General features: G+C 43.5%; 1 protein-coding gene across 5 annotated transcripts in view; it reads left to right on the forward strand.

The window, feature by feature from the left end:
* The window catches only part of PTPRM (protein tyrosine phosphatase receptor type M), a 662,162-nt gene that overhangs the window by 138,551 nt on the left and 505,112 nt on the right, over window positions 1-18,499 (forward strand). The window lies entirely within an intron of this gene.

Consider the following 18,499-nt stretch of genomic DNA (forward strand, 5'->3'; position numbering starts at 1 on the left):
CTGGAGAAATCCATGGACAGAGGAGCCTGGCAGGCTACAATCCATGGGGTCACAAAGAGTGTAAATAGTGAACAAATAGACACTCGCATCACTCACCATAGACCATACTCCGGCTCCTCCCTGGGCTTCCTTTCCTTGAAGGCCTGAGACGCCAGGCTGCTGTCCACACCACCTGGGGTAACTGCTAGGCAGCTGTGCCACTTGAAGACGAGGCTACACGTCCTTCGGCTGGTCGGGGAGTTGCACTGCCTGTGATGGACAGCCTTTGCTGCAGTGCTGCTTTACTCTTTCCAGTTTGTTCTCTGGAGAAATAAGCAGCAGGAGTGGACACCGATGGTTCGGGGGGATCTCAGAGCAAGAAGGAGGCACACTCCCCTCCCTAGGATGGGGAAGAGGGCCCCTGTCCTCCCCTGGCAGCTGAATGTGGACATAATGACATGTAGCCAACTGGAAGCTTATCACAGGAAATGTGAACCTGAAGGGAATGGCCAGGGGTGGGCAGGTGTGAGTTAGAGATGATTCCCTGTGTGGCTTGGCCAGAGGGCAGAGGGCGTAAGAGTCCAGTGGTCCTCGGCCGACTGCCCCGGCATCTGATCCCATCTGTGTCACCTCTCTAGGTCACCGTCAGAGCCTGGCTCTCCCAGATATCCAGTCTTAGTTACCTTTCTCATGAGTTGCTCTTCATTTAAATTGACCAGGCTATGCCTTGTAATATTTAGAATCAAGAGTCTGAACATGGTAGACAAATCCAACCATTGGTTGCAGTGGAGGACATGTCCCTCCCCTACAGCAAGGGGTAGTATTGTCAGTAAAAAATAGACAAATCAGATTAGCCTGGGTAACAAGGAGAACATCCAGATAGTCACAGTGGGCCCATGAGAGGTGAAAAGGGAAATTTAGGGCTGATTTAGGGAAATTTAGGACTTAACAAAGTCCTGAAATTTAGGACTTAACAAAGAAGACATGTTTGGTTTTTCAGCTCGAAGGTCCTTGGAGGAGGTAGATATTGTGATCTTGTCAATCAGCATGTTTTTTTTTTTTTTTTTCCTATAGTGAGAAGGACCAGAAGTGAGAAGAATAAGGAAGTGGCAACACACTCTTTCAGAGTAGGGCTTCCAGGTGGCTCCGCGGTAAAGAATCCACCTGCAATATAGGAGACACAGGTTCCATCCTGGGGTCAGGAAGATCCCCTGAAGGAAATGACAGCCCACTTCAGTATTCTTGCCTGGAAAATCCCATGGATAGAAGAGCCTGGCAAACTACAGTCTTTGGACTCACAGAGTTGGACACAGCTGAGGGACTGAGCATCCACACATACCTTTCAGAGTGTGGATAGAGGTGTTCTTACTGCTCTCGAGAGAAGGGCCCACATGTCAGAGTCAGAGAAATGGGTCCAGAGCTGACGCAGGATTTGAAGACAGTGCAAGAGTTTGGTGCTGTGTGTATCATTTGGTTTTTAAACTGATTCAAAACAGAATAAGGTGAAAATACTCTACACTGTCCCCATCTGTTTTTCTTAAATATCGGTGGCCCAGTTTTTGACCAACCGTTTTATAATGTAGAAAATCCTGCCTTACCAAATGATAGGATGCAATTAGTTATCTTTGTGCTCTTCCACAATTTTGCAAAATTTTGCAGTCCCTTTGCAATTATCTGCCCCTTTCTATGTGGAAGGCTAAGGTAAGAATTTGAAGAATAGGAGTTTTGAGATATTCTGGTCATATCCGTTTCAACACAAACATAGCTCTCTTTAGAGTTTCGCTTGCACAAATTGTTCCATTTTGGGTTCTTTGTAAGATCTGTCTTCATTTCCTCTGTCACTATTAGACTGCCATATTTTCTTGTCTTTTTTTGGCCAAGCGTCATCATTTTCTTCCTCCTGGTGAAACAGTAGCTGCTCTTTCAAGCTCTGATGTTAATTTCCTTTCTCGAATCCCAGCATCTCTTTCCAATTTTGAAGGGAGATTTGATCTCTCAGCACCCTGCCACTGTGTCTGTGTTTTCTTGAGGGTCTTCGTGGCTGCTTCCAGTGCAAGATCTGATTTCTGATGCAAATGGAAGAACAAACAAGCAGTTAATTCTGTGCATCTTTGTATCTTCCTGTAAACACGCCTGCTACCACGTTTTTACCCCCTAAGCACTCTTCCTTAACATACTTCCGTTTGTCACAGATTGATTTGCTCAACAGAATTATTGGTAGTTGATTCTAGGAGTGAATTTTCTCTGGTGTCTGTTTGTAGAAATAAATCTCACTTCTCCGTGTCTTTCTTTACTTAACTTGTTTCTGTTGTCATCAAATATTTATTTAATGAGTCTATAAAAGATCTTCAGTGCTCTTTGGGGATAAAATCCAAGACTGACATCTAACGTGTCCATTTTAGTAAAGATGCAGTTAACTTAAATAGTGTAAATGGAAGGTGTATCTATGGAGCAGTCATTCTGCTATAATCATGTGTTACAATTATACGTTAAGGACACCTGCCTTGAGGAGTTGGGAAATGAAGGGTCATGTTCACCTTTGCTGTCATCTGCCTCTGTCAGAGCAGTGGCCCACCTCTTCCGTTGTCTGTGAACTGGAATAATGGTTTTTCCTTTCTTAGTGGTTGTATCGACCACATGGAATCATGAATGTGGCAGTGTGGTCATCCCATTCTTGCCCTGGGAGGATCCCAGTCTGGGGTTATTCTGCTCTGCTTGGCCTCTGTAGCCTGGGCTTCAGTCCTCCTTTATGCTCTTCATGCTGCAGTGAACTTGAGTCCATGCGCATCTAGTAAGAGACCTTCTTGCTGGACCCCTCCCTCTCTGGGTTTGTGTTTTTCAGAAGTCCTCTAACTGCCCCTCAAGACTGGAGCCATCTTCCCAGCCACATCTTTAAATGTTTTTTTTCCTACAAATTCTCTCTTGTCCTTCCTGATTTGAAATAACCTCTGAATGATCATGGTCCTCCATCACCTTAGTGATCTCTGGTCCTCCATCACCTTAGTGATCTCTGGTCCTCCATCACCATAGTGATCTCTGGTCCTCCATCACCATAGTGATCTCTGGTCCTCCATCACCGTAGTGATCTCTGGTTCTCCATCACCATAGTGATCTCTGATCCTCCATCACCTTAGTGATCTCTGGTCCTCCATCACCTTAGTCATCCATGGTCCTCCATTGTTACAATGGTGAGTTGTCATTGGTCACATATGTGTCCTGTATTGTTAACAAGATTAAAATTGAGGGTCAGGATTCTGATTCTTGCCTCTCAGTGTCCACGCTGCACAGAACCCTGGGTATGGATTTGGGGTTGCTGGAGGGTGTTTCATAAATCAGGCAAACCCCCAACCTCAGTTTCCTTACTTGCATAGTACTTTGAGTGATCTGTGGGCCTGGGTAGAAATGTCAGTTGGCCATCCTTCAGTCTTACTACAGATAGTTAAGGGGTGGCCACCCTAGGCAGCCGGCTGCCAGGCCCCTGCTTCTGTAATAAGGTCGATGTGCTTGTCACGTGGTTAGGGAGACCAGTGCACAAGTGTGTGCTGTCCAGAGAGCAAAGGGAGGTGGCTTCCTACAGGGAAGGGTTGTGGGCATTCAGTGAAGAGCTAGCAAGCCAAGAATGGTGGGCGAGAGGGAGAACTGGGACCCTGGGGAGCGGTGGGTCTTCATGGACGAGTGACAAGAGTCTGCCGGGAGGGTGGGCAGGACGTGTCCCCTGAGAATGTTCACTTGAGTCCAGGAGCCTGCTATATGTGGGGCCAGGTGGTCGTGTGTACCAGACCTGGCGCGCAGAGCAGGTGACATGCAGGCAGAGATGCCCTTTGGTTGTGTGGAAATGACCATAGAGAACTGGGCTCCTCAGGAGAGAGGCAGGTGAAAGCCAGGGGAGTATGGACTTCAGAACCAGCCGATGCCAGGACAGGCAAGGAAAGTGGCCACGGCAGGGGGTCTTTCCTGCCCTTCAGACTGTGGTAGTGGCATCACCAGGAAGATTGAAAATCCAGTCCCGTTGTCACAGCCTGAGGTTCTGATTCTGTAGGTCTGGGTGGGGCTCGGGGTCTGTGCTTTAGGAAGCTCTACGGGTGATTCTGATGCTGGGTCAGTGACCTACCCTTTACTCAAAGGATTGTATGCTGGATTGTAAACCCAGGGAGTGATCAGATAGATTTGCATGTCCTCTGTTTGTCCAGGCAGACAGCTCATGGATAGCTCTGTTCAGAGTCTCAAAAGGATCCATAAGTTCCATAAACCTTAAGAATCACTGAGCTAGAAGAAAATAATGTAAAACGAGAACAGTGCTGTAGCCAGAACGTGGAAGAGCAGTAACCTTTTTTTTTTTTTTTTTTGGTGTGTGAACTTAGTTTCTCAGAATCTTTGCAACCCTATGGACTGTAGCCTGCCAGGCTAGTTCTGCAGGCAAGAATACCGGAGTGGGTTGCCCTCCCCTCCAGGAGATCTTCCCAACCCAGGGATTGAACCCTCAACTCCTGTGTCTCCTGCATTGCAGGTGGATTCTTTACCTGCTGAGCTATTGGGGAAGCCAAGAAACATTTTGTGACATGGGGGAAGTTTACATTTACAGGAACCTGGCTATGGCATGTGAGGAGAGGGAAGTCTTGTCACCGTCTTTGTATTAATAATTCAGGATTTATGTTTGGGTGAATATCTCAGGATTTAAAGGAGATACAAGGCATGATGGATCTAGAGATTTCATCAGTTCAGTTCAGTCGCTCAGTTGTGTCCGACTCTTTGCGACCCCATGAATCGCAGCATGCCAGGCCAGAGATTTCATAATTTATCTATAATAGGTTTTTTTTTTTTTTCCTAAAGACAGTTTTCCCCTGACCTAATTAAATCGTCTGGTTTCCCCTGAGTTTTATTTTTTTAATTTTGAAGTTAGCAGTGTATTAAAGTTCCATAGAATGGAGGTCTTCACTGAGAATTTTTAGTAACAGTGCCACAAGTTGCTCTCCTGCAGCGAAGGTCATGTCTACATTTGTTTGATGAGCATCTTTCTGAAATTTATGAAGAAAAAATTGATATTGACGCAACCTGGTTTTTACTCCCAGCCTAACAGCTTTCATGTCAGTCAAGTGTACAGGTGAAAAGTGGTACTTCCTCCCTCTTTTCTTCCTGAACTCAAGGGGAAGTGGGCATCTGGTTGATCTTGGTGACATAAGTGCCATGAGTGGTACGCATTAACTCTGAGGGGAAGGGAGGTCTGATCAGCAATGTATTTCCCAGCTGGTCAAGGCTGAGGGATCCACCTGTTACTGCAGGTGTTCTTGACAGTGAGGTTCGGCTCCTGAAGTCCCATATTTAATTGTTGGCTTCAACGTTACAGAAATTAAACTCATCTGTGATGTTTCCTCTAGGCAAACATCTGGTCCCATGAAGGATTACTCTTTTTTAAGCCCAGACAATATTCTTTTGATCCACAAGAGTTTTATTCTCCATTCATGGGGTACCTATTCCTATGTGAGATATTGTCTGTATGGCCAAGTGCCAAGGCCAACAGTTAGCTTACTGAAGAGCATGCCATAAGAAAGAGAAGCCCAGGCCACGTGTGATTAAGTGCAAAATTACACACTCAGATTATTCAAAACAACTCCACACAACACTTTAACTAATCCCAGTGATCACAGCTTCTTAAGATAACTCATCCAGATTGAAAACAAAATGTCTCATGAGAAGCAGAATTCTCCACTCTCCTGCATTTATATTAAAAATATCCCAATGAATCATTTCTAAAGCAAATAGGGCTCATCCCAGGCATATTGTGGAGTCATTGACCTTGATATTACCTTGTTTTTTGGAACATTTCCCCATCAGCATTTTCCATTTCTAATGTTACCTTTATCAAGATAAGAAATATCTCACATTTTACTATCTGTACTTGTGGATTTTTTGCTTAGGCTGCACGTGATAGGTCTCAATAAATATTTTTTGGAGAAGGTATCTTTAGAGAACCAGTTGTATGATATGTGTTGGTTAGTGTTTGCTTGAGTTTTAGATTTTGAGCCTCTTAGACTGAAGAATATCCACTGGTTCAGATAATTTTAGACATGAGTCTGCAGATGCTGCAGATAGGGGCTGTTGAGGAGAGTCCTACTAAAATTACATTGGTTGTTCTCAAATGATTCTTTCAGCACAGATGATGTAATCTTTAGGGGGGGTTTGCTTGAATAGGAACAACACCCCAAATCCGTCCTAGCCCACAAAGAGTTGAGAATAGTAGGTGCCTGGTCCTGTGATTTTGTGTCTTTGCTCTTCCCAGCCCTCACATACATGTTCACATCAATGGGGCTTCTTCTTCCTCCTCATTTCCTTGTCCTTAACCTTCTCTTCTCTCTTTAACCTTGGCCTCAGCCATCCTTTCACTTACATTACTTAACATGATCTTATTTCATTTTATATTATAATCACCGCTCCCACCCCCTCTCCGCAGCCAGACACCTTGGATATACACCAACACATTTAAACCTCCATTGTGTTCCTGATAAAGAAGTATTATATTTGAGAAGAGCAAGAAGTAATAGAATGTATACTTTTATAATGGAAATACAGCTGACCCTTGAGTGACATGGGCTGGTAGGTGGTTAGGGGCACTGACCCTACACACACTTGGAAATCCAGGTATGATTTTTGGTGGGCCCTCCATATCTGGGGATCTTCTGTATATGAGGTTCATCTATATCTCTGGTCCCCTAGATTCAACTAGCCAGGCCAGATCATATAGTGCTGTAGTAATTGCTGTCATTGTTTAGTTGCTAAGACATGTCCAACTCTTTGTGACCCTATGGACTATAGCCCACCAGGTTCCACTGTCCATGGGATTCTCCAGGCAAGAATACTGGAGTGGGTTGCCGTTTTCTTCTCCAGGGGATCTTATCCACCCAGAGATCAAACACATGTCTCCTGCATTGGCAGGCAGATTCTTTACCCCTGAGCCACTGGGGAAATTGTAGTATTTACTACTGGAAAAAAAATCCAGGTAGAAGTGGACCCACACAGTTCAAACCTGTGTTGTTCAAGGCTCCATCCACTGTGTTATCTTAGGCATCATTTTGACCTGGATTTGTTAAACACTGTTAAACAGTTTTTGATCATACAAGTCTTTTTAAAGTTGGAGCCCCAGCATTTAAAATAAATGAAAGTTGAACATAGCAGGCTGAGTCAGGATTTTAGAAAGACCTGGAGTGGGTCTGGAAGAACCTTCACAACCTAAGGGTTCTGAGGATCACAGTGTGAAAAACCAGCAGTCTAATTCCTCCAAGCTACGTTATATAGATCAGGACACTAGAGAAAGGGAGCCGACATTGACTTGTTTACCTGATAGGAAGGTAGGTAACTGGATAGATAGGTAGATAGCACAATATGTATGTGTTTGTATATAAACATGCACTTATATACAAAGCTGTTTAATCCTTATAATGTACTAGAGGGTAGTTGAGTACAGCTGAATAGATGAGAAAAGCTCCTAAGTTGACAGAGTGGGAGCTCACCTTAGGTCTTTCTGGTGGCAAATGTACATTCTTTGCCTCATGTCTCCACACTGCCAGCTGGCAGTTTTCCTGAAGCCACACAGGCACGCACAGAACTGGGCCCTCCCAGACCCCCTGCCTCCTAGTCCAGGGCTCCCCCTTTAAACCACCTTTTCACTTTAGTCCGTACCTGTGAAAAGAATACATTGTATATTGAGGAAACAGTTTAAAAAGAAAGACACTCCAGTTGTGTTGACCTTGAGAAGGGTTAATGTGCTTAGTTCCCTGTGTTTTAGCAACTAACTGGTCACGTAGAATGACGGGGGAGAATCACGGTGCTTTCTGTGCTCTGTACGTCTCGTTCTTAGAGAATTTTGCAGGGAGTTTCGCAGTTTCCCAATTTAAAACATTATATGATGAATTAGTTTTCTTCAAAGTGTACTTTCTTTATGGCCTGAGAATTGAAGTTTGATGTTGAGTAAGTATTCACCGCTTTTATGTTTCATAAATTTGAAAGATACAGAACATGTAATCATTAACATTCTTTTTATGTTTGGAACATAAAATCAAACACGAGCGACTGAAGCATTAAACCAGAGTTCCAGTACAATACCCAGAAAATCCCTTGGCTTTTTTGTTGACTTACGCTGAGGTCTGCCAAATAACAGCCTTATTATGCAGATTCTTAGAATAACAGGCCCTGGATAGCTCAGCTTCTTGCCTTTTGTTGAGGACTCCAGTTTTCTTTTTCTCGGGCACGTTTGAGGACAGGATGTCTTCAGAATGAATTTTTGGTTCTTTCTCTTGGCTCCTGTAGCAGTGTTCATCTTTCTCCTTTGTAACTGCTTTCTGTTCCCCTAGTGACCTTCCTGGAGGATCGGGGCATCTTTATCATCATCCACGTCTTCCCTGTAGCCTTCATTTCTCCTCCACACAGGGTCTGACATAACGCCCAGCACAGAGTGAGATGAGAAGAGAGATCCCAGGACTCAGATCAGAGAGGTGGGAGCTTCCCAAAGCAGCATGTCTTCTTCCCTTGGTGCAGCCATAGTACTCAGAGTATAGAGTCCATTTGCATACGTTTTTCTGCTTTGCAAATAAGTTCACCTGTACCATTTTTCTAGATTCCACATATAAGCAGTATTATATGACACTTATCTTTTTATGATTTACTTCACTTTTCATGACTTACTTAGCTCTTTATGATAATCTCTATCTATGTCTCTGCAAATGGCGCTATTCCATTCCTTTTTATCAGAGTAATATTCCACTGTACATAGAGTCATAGATATAGAGAATAAATGTATGGATACCAAAGGGAGAAAGTGAGGTGGGATGAAGTGGGAGCTTGGGATTGACATATACACATTATTGATACTAGGGATTGGGGGCAGGAGGAGAAGGGGACGACAGAGGATGAGATGGCTGGATGGCATCACTGACTCCATGGACATGAGTCTGAGTGAACTCCGGGAGTTGGTGATGGACAGGGAGGCCTGGTGTGCTGCGATTCATGGGGTCGCAAAGAGTTGGACACGACTGAGCGACTGATCTGATCTGATCTGATAAAATAGATAACTAATGAGAACCTACTGTATAGCACAGACACCTCTACTCAGTGCTCTTAGGTGACCTAAATGGGAAGGGAATTTTAAAAAGAGATGGTATGTATATATGTATAAATGATCCACATTGCTGTACAGCAGAAACTAACACAGCATTGTAAAGCACCTATGCGTGTTCAGTTGCTGTCATGCCTGATTGTTTGCAACCTCATGACTATAGCCCACCAGACTCCTCTGTCCGTGAGATTTTCTAGCAAGAACACTGGAGTGGGTTGCCGTTTCCTTACTGGGGAGCTTCCTGACCCAGGGTTTGAACCCCCGTTTCCTGAATTGGCAGGTGTGTTCTTTACCACTGAGCCACCAGGGAAGCCCCAAAACACCTATACTCCAAAAAAATTTTTTTTAAGCATTTCTTTTTCAATGTTTCTGATGAAGATAGAAAAGTAAACAGCTTTCTATCTTGCTTTTGTTACAAAAATCTTTACGAGGTTCCGTTGAACCCGTCAGGTCTGTAAGGAGTAGCAGGCATCTTTGTAGGACTGGGAATGCAGAGGTGACAAGAGCTTCCCAGGCCCATAGAAGCTCACAATCCAGCAGAGAAGACACAGAGGCCACAGTCGTATTGGCCTGTGGGCAGTATGACCTGTGACCTGTATATCTCACAGTTATGGTACCCAGGAAGAGGTGATTGATTTTTACCCCTGAAACAGGCCCCCAGGAGAGGTGACCTGTGAGCTAGGATTTGAACAGCCATGAATGGAGTCTGGCATCAGACCCTGGGATGGGGATGTAGGGACTAATGTGGGACACATGGGCAGCAGCATCGCTTAGGTGGGTCAGCAGATAGTCAGGAATTGCAGGATTATAAGAGCTGACTCACTGGAAAAGACCCTGATGCTGGGAAAGACTGAGGGTAGGAGGAGAAGGAGATGAAGGAGGATGAGATGATTGGATGGCCATCACCGACTGAATGGACGTGAGTTTGAGCAAACTCCAGTAGATGGTGAAGGACAGGGAAGCCTGGCATGCTGCAGTCCATGGGGTCATAAAGAGCCAGACATGACTGAGTGACTGAATAACAAACAACAACTCTGGAAGGGAAATGGTGGCAGGAAATGAAGATAAATAGGTAGATGGGGGTCAAGTCTGGAAAACCTCCTTGGTCACATGATAACATTTGCACATTATCCTACGGGCAGCGAGCTGCCCTGGAGTCGTTTAAACAGGGAGTTTGAACAGCCGTTTTTAGCCGTGTGTTTTATGAAAGGCCAGCTTGTTGGCTGTGTGTGGGATAAACTGGAGAGGGCAGAGTCCAGACACAAGAGGGTAGGCCAAGTTTAGTGGGAATGTGAGCTGAAACTCCAGGTGTGGTGTGCAGGGGATGGGAGTTGCATAGGAGAAAGTTTCAGGAAATTGTTTGGAAGGGAAGGTGTTGGGAGGATGCGTGGTTGACTCACAGGGTTTTGGCTTGAGCCTCTGGCCTGTGGTCCATCAGCCAGCGTTGGCAGCATCCACACAAAACTGCCTGGCACTTTCATTTCCTGTTTCAGATCCCAGGCCCACGCATGGCCGTGGTCCCTTTTGATGTTCATCATCTTATCCTAACAGTGAGTGCACTTTCTCATCCGCCAGCAAGTCCACCCTCTCCCGGGGGGATGGATAATAAACATTATGAAAGTGTCATGTCTTCTGTAGGCATGAATAAATCCTCGGGGATGTGCTCAGGGGCAGAATTGCCCCCTGGACATCCTTCAGGAACTTCTAGGTGGAGGACCAGCATCCTGTGGCTCAAAGCCTGCGCATCTTTAAACATGAGGGTGATGCTGAGCCCAGTGAGATGCGTGCACTTAGGAGATGTACAGGATGAAGAACAGTGACTCATGTTCACCCACTGAGGCACCTGCTTCTGAGGCTCCTGGGCCGAAGGAAAGACTTCTGTTTTCATGGTTGAAACCGTGCGTGCTCATTGTACCTATGATGTGTGTATTTCCTTTTTACACACAATCTACACACACAATCTGTGGCGTGTCCAAAGATAGGAGAGGTAGCTGATAGGTCCAGGACTTCAAGAATCTGGGCCTCAGTTTCCAACTGAGTTGAATGAGCCTCACAAGTTCCCAGTTTTTGTTGTAGAATAAGTACTCCTAACGACAGGAAATTGGGATGAACATTTTACCAAGAGGATAGAGGAAATTGTATTGACTTTTTCCTTATACATGATTTGATTCTACCCAACAAATGGGATGTGTAGAAAAAAATGTTCATGGAGGGAAATATATTTAGTTGAGTTTGGGTTAATCACTGAAAATAAACCATTGGCTGGCTGTTTTAAGCTGGATAATACAGCTTGGCTGTACTGCCTGTGGGTGAGTTCTGGAGTTTATTTTATCAGCTGTCCCAGATAATGATTTTATGCTAATAAAATCATCAAGAGATGGATTTGTAAATCATACTAAACTGGCAGGAGCATTACAGGGCATAAAATTAAATTCTGTCCTTTATTAATTTCCTGGGTCTCTCTGACCAACACCCAGGATCGTTTTCCACCTAGGGTATCTTCTTGTTGAGTAGTTCCACTTAGGAGAAAAATTACAGATAGAGAGTTTCTTAGCATGAAATTAGAAAATAGAATTCACCACTTTGATCAAGCAGTGTTATTCTGTTGCCCTTATTCACCTGAGAGACATTTATGACTTAAAAAGACTTATTTAGAGCAGTGATCTCTGAAAGGCTTTCTCCACGCCCTTTGAGGCATATAATACACAATCTGTTGATGTATGGAAGAAAATAATTGAACTTCAATTAAATTAATTTTGTAGTTTGTACTTTAAAATGTCAATTATATGTGTGTCTAATAATCTGAATATGTGGAGTACTACATGATATAATTTATAAATAAAATGAGATGATTGTACCTTTTTTAATTTATGTTTTAAAAATCTTAATATTCAGAATGTCTATTTAGCTTATAAAATTAAGCATAGTTAAGTTATAATGTGTTTCATGCGTACAGCAAAGTGATTCAGTTATATAATATATACATTTATGTAATATATATTCTTTTTCAGATTCTTTTCCATTATAGGTTAATACAAGATATTGAGTACAGTTCCCTGTGCTATAGGGGAGATGCTATATAGTAGGTCCCTGTGCTATCTAGTAGGTCCTTGTTATTTGTATATTTTATATATAATAGTGTGTATACATTAATCCCAAACTCCTAATTTATCCCACCCCCCACCCCTTCATTCCCCTTTGGTAACAGTAAATTTGTTCTCTATGTCCCTGAGTCTATTTCCATTTTGTAAATAAGTTGATTTGTATTTCTTTTTTAGATTCCACATATATGTGATAACATGTATCATTTTCTCTGTTTTTGCTCTCTATGACAATCGCTAGGGCCATCCATATTGCTGCTAATGGCATTATTTCATTCTTTTTTATGACTGGATAAAAGGTTGTGGCTTTTTGAAAAACTGAAGTTATCTTTACCTTCCTAAAACTGTTTGAAACTACTGATCTAGAGCACTTTTCTAAAATGGGTCAAAGATTAGTTTGTTCTGAGACCTTTTTTCCTAAGAACACAGATTCCTGAAGATTCTGGTTAAATAGGTCAGACTAGAACAATGATTATCAAACCTAAGTGTGCATCAGAATTATCTAGGGGTCAGGCAGAGGATGAGATGGTTAGATAGTGTCACTGACTCAATAGACATACATTTGAGCAAACTCCAGGGGATGCTGGAGGACAGGGGAGCCTGGCATGCTGCAGTTCATGGGGTTACTAAGACTCAGACATGACTTGGCAACTGAACGACAACTGGCTAGCTAAAGCACAGAGTGCTGATTCTGGCCCCAGCCCAGAGTTGCTGATTCTGTAGGTCGGAGGTGGGCCCTGGGTATTTCTAAGTAGAGGGAACAACTCTGAGAACCTCAGTCCCCACGTGGGACTCCGGACACACGTGGTTCCAGAGATGAGGTGATAACTACTGATCTGGATTTTTCATTCTGCCCTGGCCAGTTCTTGCAGATATTTTTCATCATTTATTTTTCCTTTCCTACTCTTGTTGCATTGGTAGAGGCAGACAGCTGCTTTTCACGTTGTATTTTTCAATATCGGTGTGGAGGATAGAAGCACCAGTGTGATATTCAGGGAGATTCGAATTTGCAAAGAATTCGTACAAGTGATTTAATTAAGCCCTCTCTGAGCTACTTATCTTTACGTGGAAAACGAGACAGTCAGGTCACTAATGAGTTGGCTGCATCCGTACAATATTTTGGAATGGAAATAACACTATTAACCCATTTTTTAAAAAAACAGATTTTGAGATGAATAGGAAAAATACATGGTTGTGTTTTACAATCAGTTCTTTTTAAAAAATAAGGAACCGATAGATTGATATGAAATGAAGAATGCGATGTCATAAGCTATAGAAACTTTAAGAACAAAACGACTCATTTCCTTTGAACTATATAAAATACATCCATTGGCAGATAACACTTCTTATGATGGAGTGTGGCATCAGCCATTTAAATGCCTGTGCAATGTGTAAAAGCCGCTTGCTAGATTAAATTATGTAGAAGTGCATTCTATAATGCTTACTGTCCGATTCACTAACCATCAGTGGGGCATTCAGAGTTTAAGAGGCATTATATACTTTCGTTGTTGGCAGGCAATTAAATGCAGAAGTCACTGGGATTGATTTAGAAGAGGAAAGCAGTGGCTTAGCTATATTGGTGCAGATTTTTTTCCCCACTCTTAAAACAATTATGTATATTATAGCTCGCTTCTGTTTATCCTTTGAAAATGTAGTTTACAGCCGTTTATCTCACAGCTCTAAATTTGAAATAAATGGAAAGGACCACCTGAGATTACATGTATTTTAGGAAAATAGAACATATAACATTAATTCACTTAGTTTTTGATTTGCCCTCTCTGTAGAGAGTCCCATTTACTACTTTATGCATTTTATAAAGGCTGCCTTAAATGGGGTCATTCTGTATTTAGAACAAATGAGAAAAATGTTCCAGAAATCTCCTCGAGGAGTATTACAGTCTTTTTACAAAATGACTTTAAAAGGACTGTAATTATAACAAGGAGAATGATTGCCTGAGTATATAAGTCAGTTTAACCTGTTAAAGTCAGAACAGTTGAAAATGTATGTGTATCTTCAGTTCAGTCCAGTTCAGTCACTCAGTTGTGTCTGACTCTTTGTGACCCCATGAATCGCAGCATGCCAGGCCTCCCTGTCCATCACCAACTCCCGGAGTTCACTCAGACTCATGTCCATCGAGTTGGTGATGCCATCCAGCCATCTCATCCTCTGTCGTCCCCTTTTCCTCCTGCCCCCAATCCCTCCCAGCATCAGAGTCTTTTCCAATGAGTCAGCTCTTCACATGAGGTGGCCAAAGTACTGGAGTTTCAGCTTTAGCATCAGTCCTTCCAATGAACACCCAGGACCGATCTCCTTTAGAATGGGCTGGTTGGATCTCCTTGCAGTCCAAGGGACTCTCAAGAGTCTTCTCCAACACCACAGTTCAAAAGCATCAATTCTTTGGTGCTCAGCGTTCTTCACAGTCCATCTCTTACATCCATACATGACCACTGGAAAAACCGTAGCCTTGACTAGATGGACCTTTGTTGGCAAAGTAATGTCTCTGCTTTTGAATATGCTATCTAGGTTGGTCATAACTTTCCTTCCAAGGAGTAAGCATCTTTTAATTTCATGGCTGCAGTCACCATCTGCAGTGATTTTGGAGCCCCAGAAAATAAAGTCTGACTCTGTTTCCACTGTTTGCCCATCTATTTCCCATGAAGTGATGGGACCAGATGCCATGATCTTCGTTTTCTGAATGTTGAGCTTTAAGCCAACTTTTTCACTCTCCTCTTTCACTTTCATCAAGAGGCTTTTTAGTTTCTCTTCACTTTCTGCAGTAAGAGTGGTGTCATCTGCATATCTGAGGTTATTGATATTTCTCCCAGCAATCTTGATTCCAGCTTGTGCTTCTTCCAGCCCAGCATTTCTCATGATGTACTCTGCATATAAGTTAAATAAGCAGGGTGACATATACAGCCTTGACATACTCCTTTTCCTATTTGGAACCAGTCTGTTGTTTCATGTCCAGTTCTAACTATTGCTTCCTGACCTGCATATAGGTTTCTCAAGAGGCAGGTCAGGTGGTCTGATATTCCTATCTCTTTCAGAATTTTCCACAGTTTCTTGTGATCCACACAGTCAAAGGCTTTGGCATAGTCAATAAAGCAGAAATAGATGTTTTTCTGGAACTCTCTTGCTTTTTCAATGATCCAGCGGATGTTGGCAGATATTAACATTTGGTTGTCCTCCATTAGCTCCTTAGAAACGTTACTTTCAGGAGCTTATTTACAATGCAATTCATGTAACAGTCATTACATAAATATTTCAGGTTGTTATTTGCTTACTTTATGGAGGTGGGTTAAGGGTGAGGATGAAGTGTTAGTTGCTCAGGCCTGTCCGACTCTTTGCAATCCCCTGGAATGTGGCCCACTAGGCTCCTCCGTCCATGGGATTTCCCAGGCAAGAATACTACAGTGGGTTGCCATTCCCTTCTCCAGGGGATCTTCCAGACCAAGGGACTGAACCTAGATCTCCTGCATTGCAGGCAGATTCATTACCCTCTGCACCACCAGAGGAGCCTGAAGGGTGGAGATGTGTAGACTTGAAGGAGTGTGAACTCTGGATGCATATCTGGCTTGGACTGCTGGCCCCACACCAAGCTCTCTGTGATGTGGGTGAAATGTTTGGCCACGTCAAACTGACATTTGTAAATATAGGGATGTATCCATAAAGAATATAACAACAGATTAGAATGGAGAGGTTGGCAAATAGGTAGAGTGTTCTGAAGAGTAGAGAAGTAATAGCACGTGTGTGAGGCAGCCACTGTTCCCAAGCAGAAATGAAGTCCTAGGAGAATTTCCCCCCAGAGCTGAGATCCAGGACGTGGTGGACAGCAGGGAAGTCCCTGTGGGGCCACAGCCATGGAACTCAGAGGAAGTGTCCTCTAGGGTGGCCGGGAAAGCTATTCATGGGAGGTGAGCCACCGAGAGGTGCCGGGGTGAGTGCTGTCTGCTGGACCCTATTGGCTACCACATGCTAGAGGAGCCAGATAGCCCTGACCTTGTGGATCTGGGGCTCCTGAAGCTGTGTGTGCTGGGAGCCTTCTGGGAGCTCTGGAAGCCCCCTCTTTCCTCCTGCCCTGCCTCTCCAGGACCCTCTGCTGGCCAAGCTTAAAGTCTTGTCAAGTGGAACAGAGCATGTAGTCAGAGGGTCTGCATACATTTTCTCAGAGCAAGCAATGAAAAGTGAATTTAGGGCTGAGAGGTAATACACTGATACCTGGGGAAAAATATTGATTCTTGACTTTAGGCTTTGTGAGACAGACATTTGCGTGGGGTTTGTTATGTGATGAGTTCTTTGATCAGACATTGAAACTATCGGCTTCCCAGATGGTGCGAGTGGTGAAGAACCTGCCTGCCAGTGCAGGAGATGTAAGAGACACGAGTTTGATCCCTGGGTCAGGAAGATCCCCTGGTGGAGGAAATACTCCAGTATTCTTGCCTGAAGAATCCCATGGACAGAGGAGCCTGGCAGGCTACAGTCCATGCAGTCTCAAAGAGTTGGATGCTACTGAAGTAAAGTTATGACCAACCTAGATAGCATATTGAAAAGCAGAGATATTACTTTGACAACAAAGGTCCATCTAGTCAAGGCTATGGTTTTTCCAGTGGTCATGTATGGATGTGAGAGTTGGACTGTGAAGAAAGCTGAGCACTGAAGAATTGATGCTTTTGAACTGTGGTGTTGGAGAAGACTCTTGAGAGTCCCTTGGACTGCAAAAAGATCCAACCAGTCTATTCTAAAGGAGATCGGTCCTGGGTGTTCATTGGAAGGACTGATGCTAAAGCTGAAACTCCAGTACTTTGGCCACCTCATGCAAAGAGTTGACTCATTGGAAAAGACTCTGATGCTGGGAGGGATTGGGGGCAGGAGGAGAAGGGGATGACAGAGGATGAGATGGCTGGATGGCATCACCAAATCCATGGACATGAGTTTGAGTAAACTCCGGGAGTTGGTGATGGACAGGGAGGCCTGGTGTGCTGCAATTCATCGGGTCGCAAAGAGTCAGACACGACTGAGCGACTGATCTGAACTGAACTGAACTGAAGTGATTCAGCATCCACACACACATTGAGAGTATAGTCTTATGCTGGTTGTGAGGATTAGATGAAATAATGACTCTGTTTTCTGAAGCAGAATCTGGCTAGCATGTGATGGATGTTCAGGAAATTGGGGTCTTTGCAGATCACAGGTCACTTCACAGAACACAGGGCACTCACATCATAGAGTTGAGTAGTAACTTCAAGCTAAACGGAGGGTCCCAGGTAATGGTTTTTACCCCCACACCTTAAAGGCCACAGGAGCACCTTTTGAAGGATCATAGAGTCAGTTTTCTAAACCCAGACACCACCCTTTTCAAAATCAGATAGAACAGAAATGAAAAAGGCCAGTGTATCTCAGTAGAGATAAATGTGGTTTATGAAGTGTGTGTATACATGTGATGGGTTACGGTGTCATGACTATGGGTCACAATCAAAGAATATCTAGATACTGCTCCAGAGGGTGGGTTCTGATCCCTGACGGTTTGGTTTCTTTTGTCTTCTCTCCAGTTCTGGAGCTTTAGTAGGATATGGAGTGATCTTGTGAAAGAATTTTTAAGTTTCCTTTGGGGAAAAAGTGGACCATCCACTCAGTTATAACCTGTGTCTTGATGATGGCATACTACTCTTGGTCCTACTGAGTAATTCTCTGCTGTTCCAAAGAAGGGCTTCCCTGGTGGCTCAGTGGTGAAGAATCTGCCTGCCATGAGATGTGGGTTTGATCCCTGGGTTGGGAAGGAAATGGTAACCCTTTCCAGTGTTCTTGCCTGGCAAATCCCATGGACAGAGGAGCCTGGTGGGCTACAGTCCACAGGGTCGCAAAGAGTCGGTCATGACTAAGTGACTAAACAACAGCAGCAAATTCCTAAGAAAGAAGAAAGATAAATCCCCTTCAATATGCAAATGATAATATTTTATTTTCATAAATCATGAATGACCTTTATAGACAGCTAGCTTTACTATCTTAATTATTGCCAGAAAGAAAAAAAAAAGACTAACTTTTCTAAAAGCAAAAACCATAATTTGAAAGGAGACTTCATTAACATTTAGCTGGCTTATAGTTTTCAGCCTTAATAAAAAAAACGAACATGTTCAGTGATTTTGTCACATTTGGAGCTGATTCATCTTGGAACACATCAGGACAGGGCTGGGTGTTTTTGAAAACAATTGAGATTGTTTTCATTGTTTAAGTGGATATTACAGTGAGAAAAAAATGTAGGCAAAATTATTGTGGCCAGATTCTGCACAGAGCTTTGGGAAATTCATCATCTGTG

Source organism: Bos javanicus, chromosome 24 (genome assembly GCF_032452875.1).
Source record: "Bos javanicus breed banteng chromosome 24, ARS-OSU_banteng_1.0, whole genome shotgun sequence".
In the NCBI taxonomy this organism is placed as follows: Eukaryota; Metazoa; Chordata; class Mammalia; order Artiodactyla; family Bovidae; genus Bos; species Bos javanicus.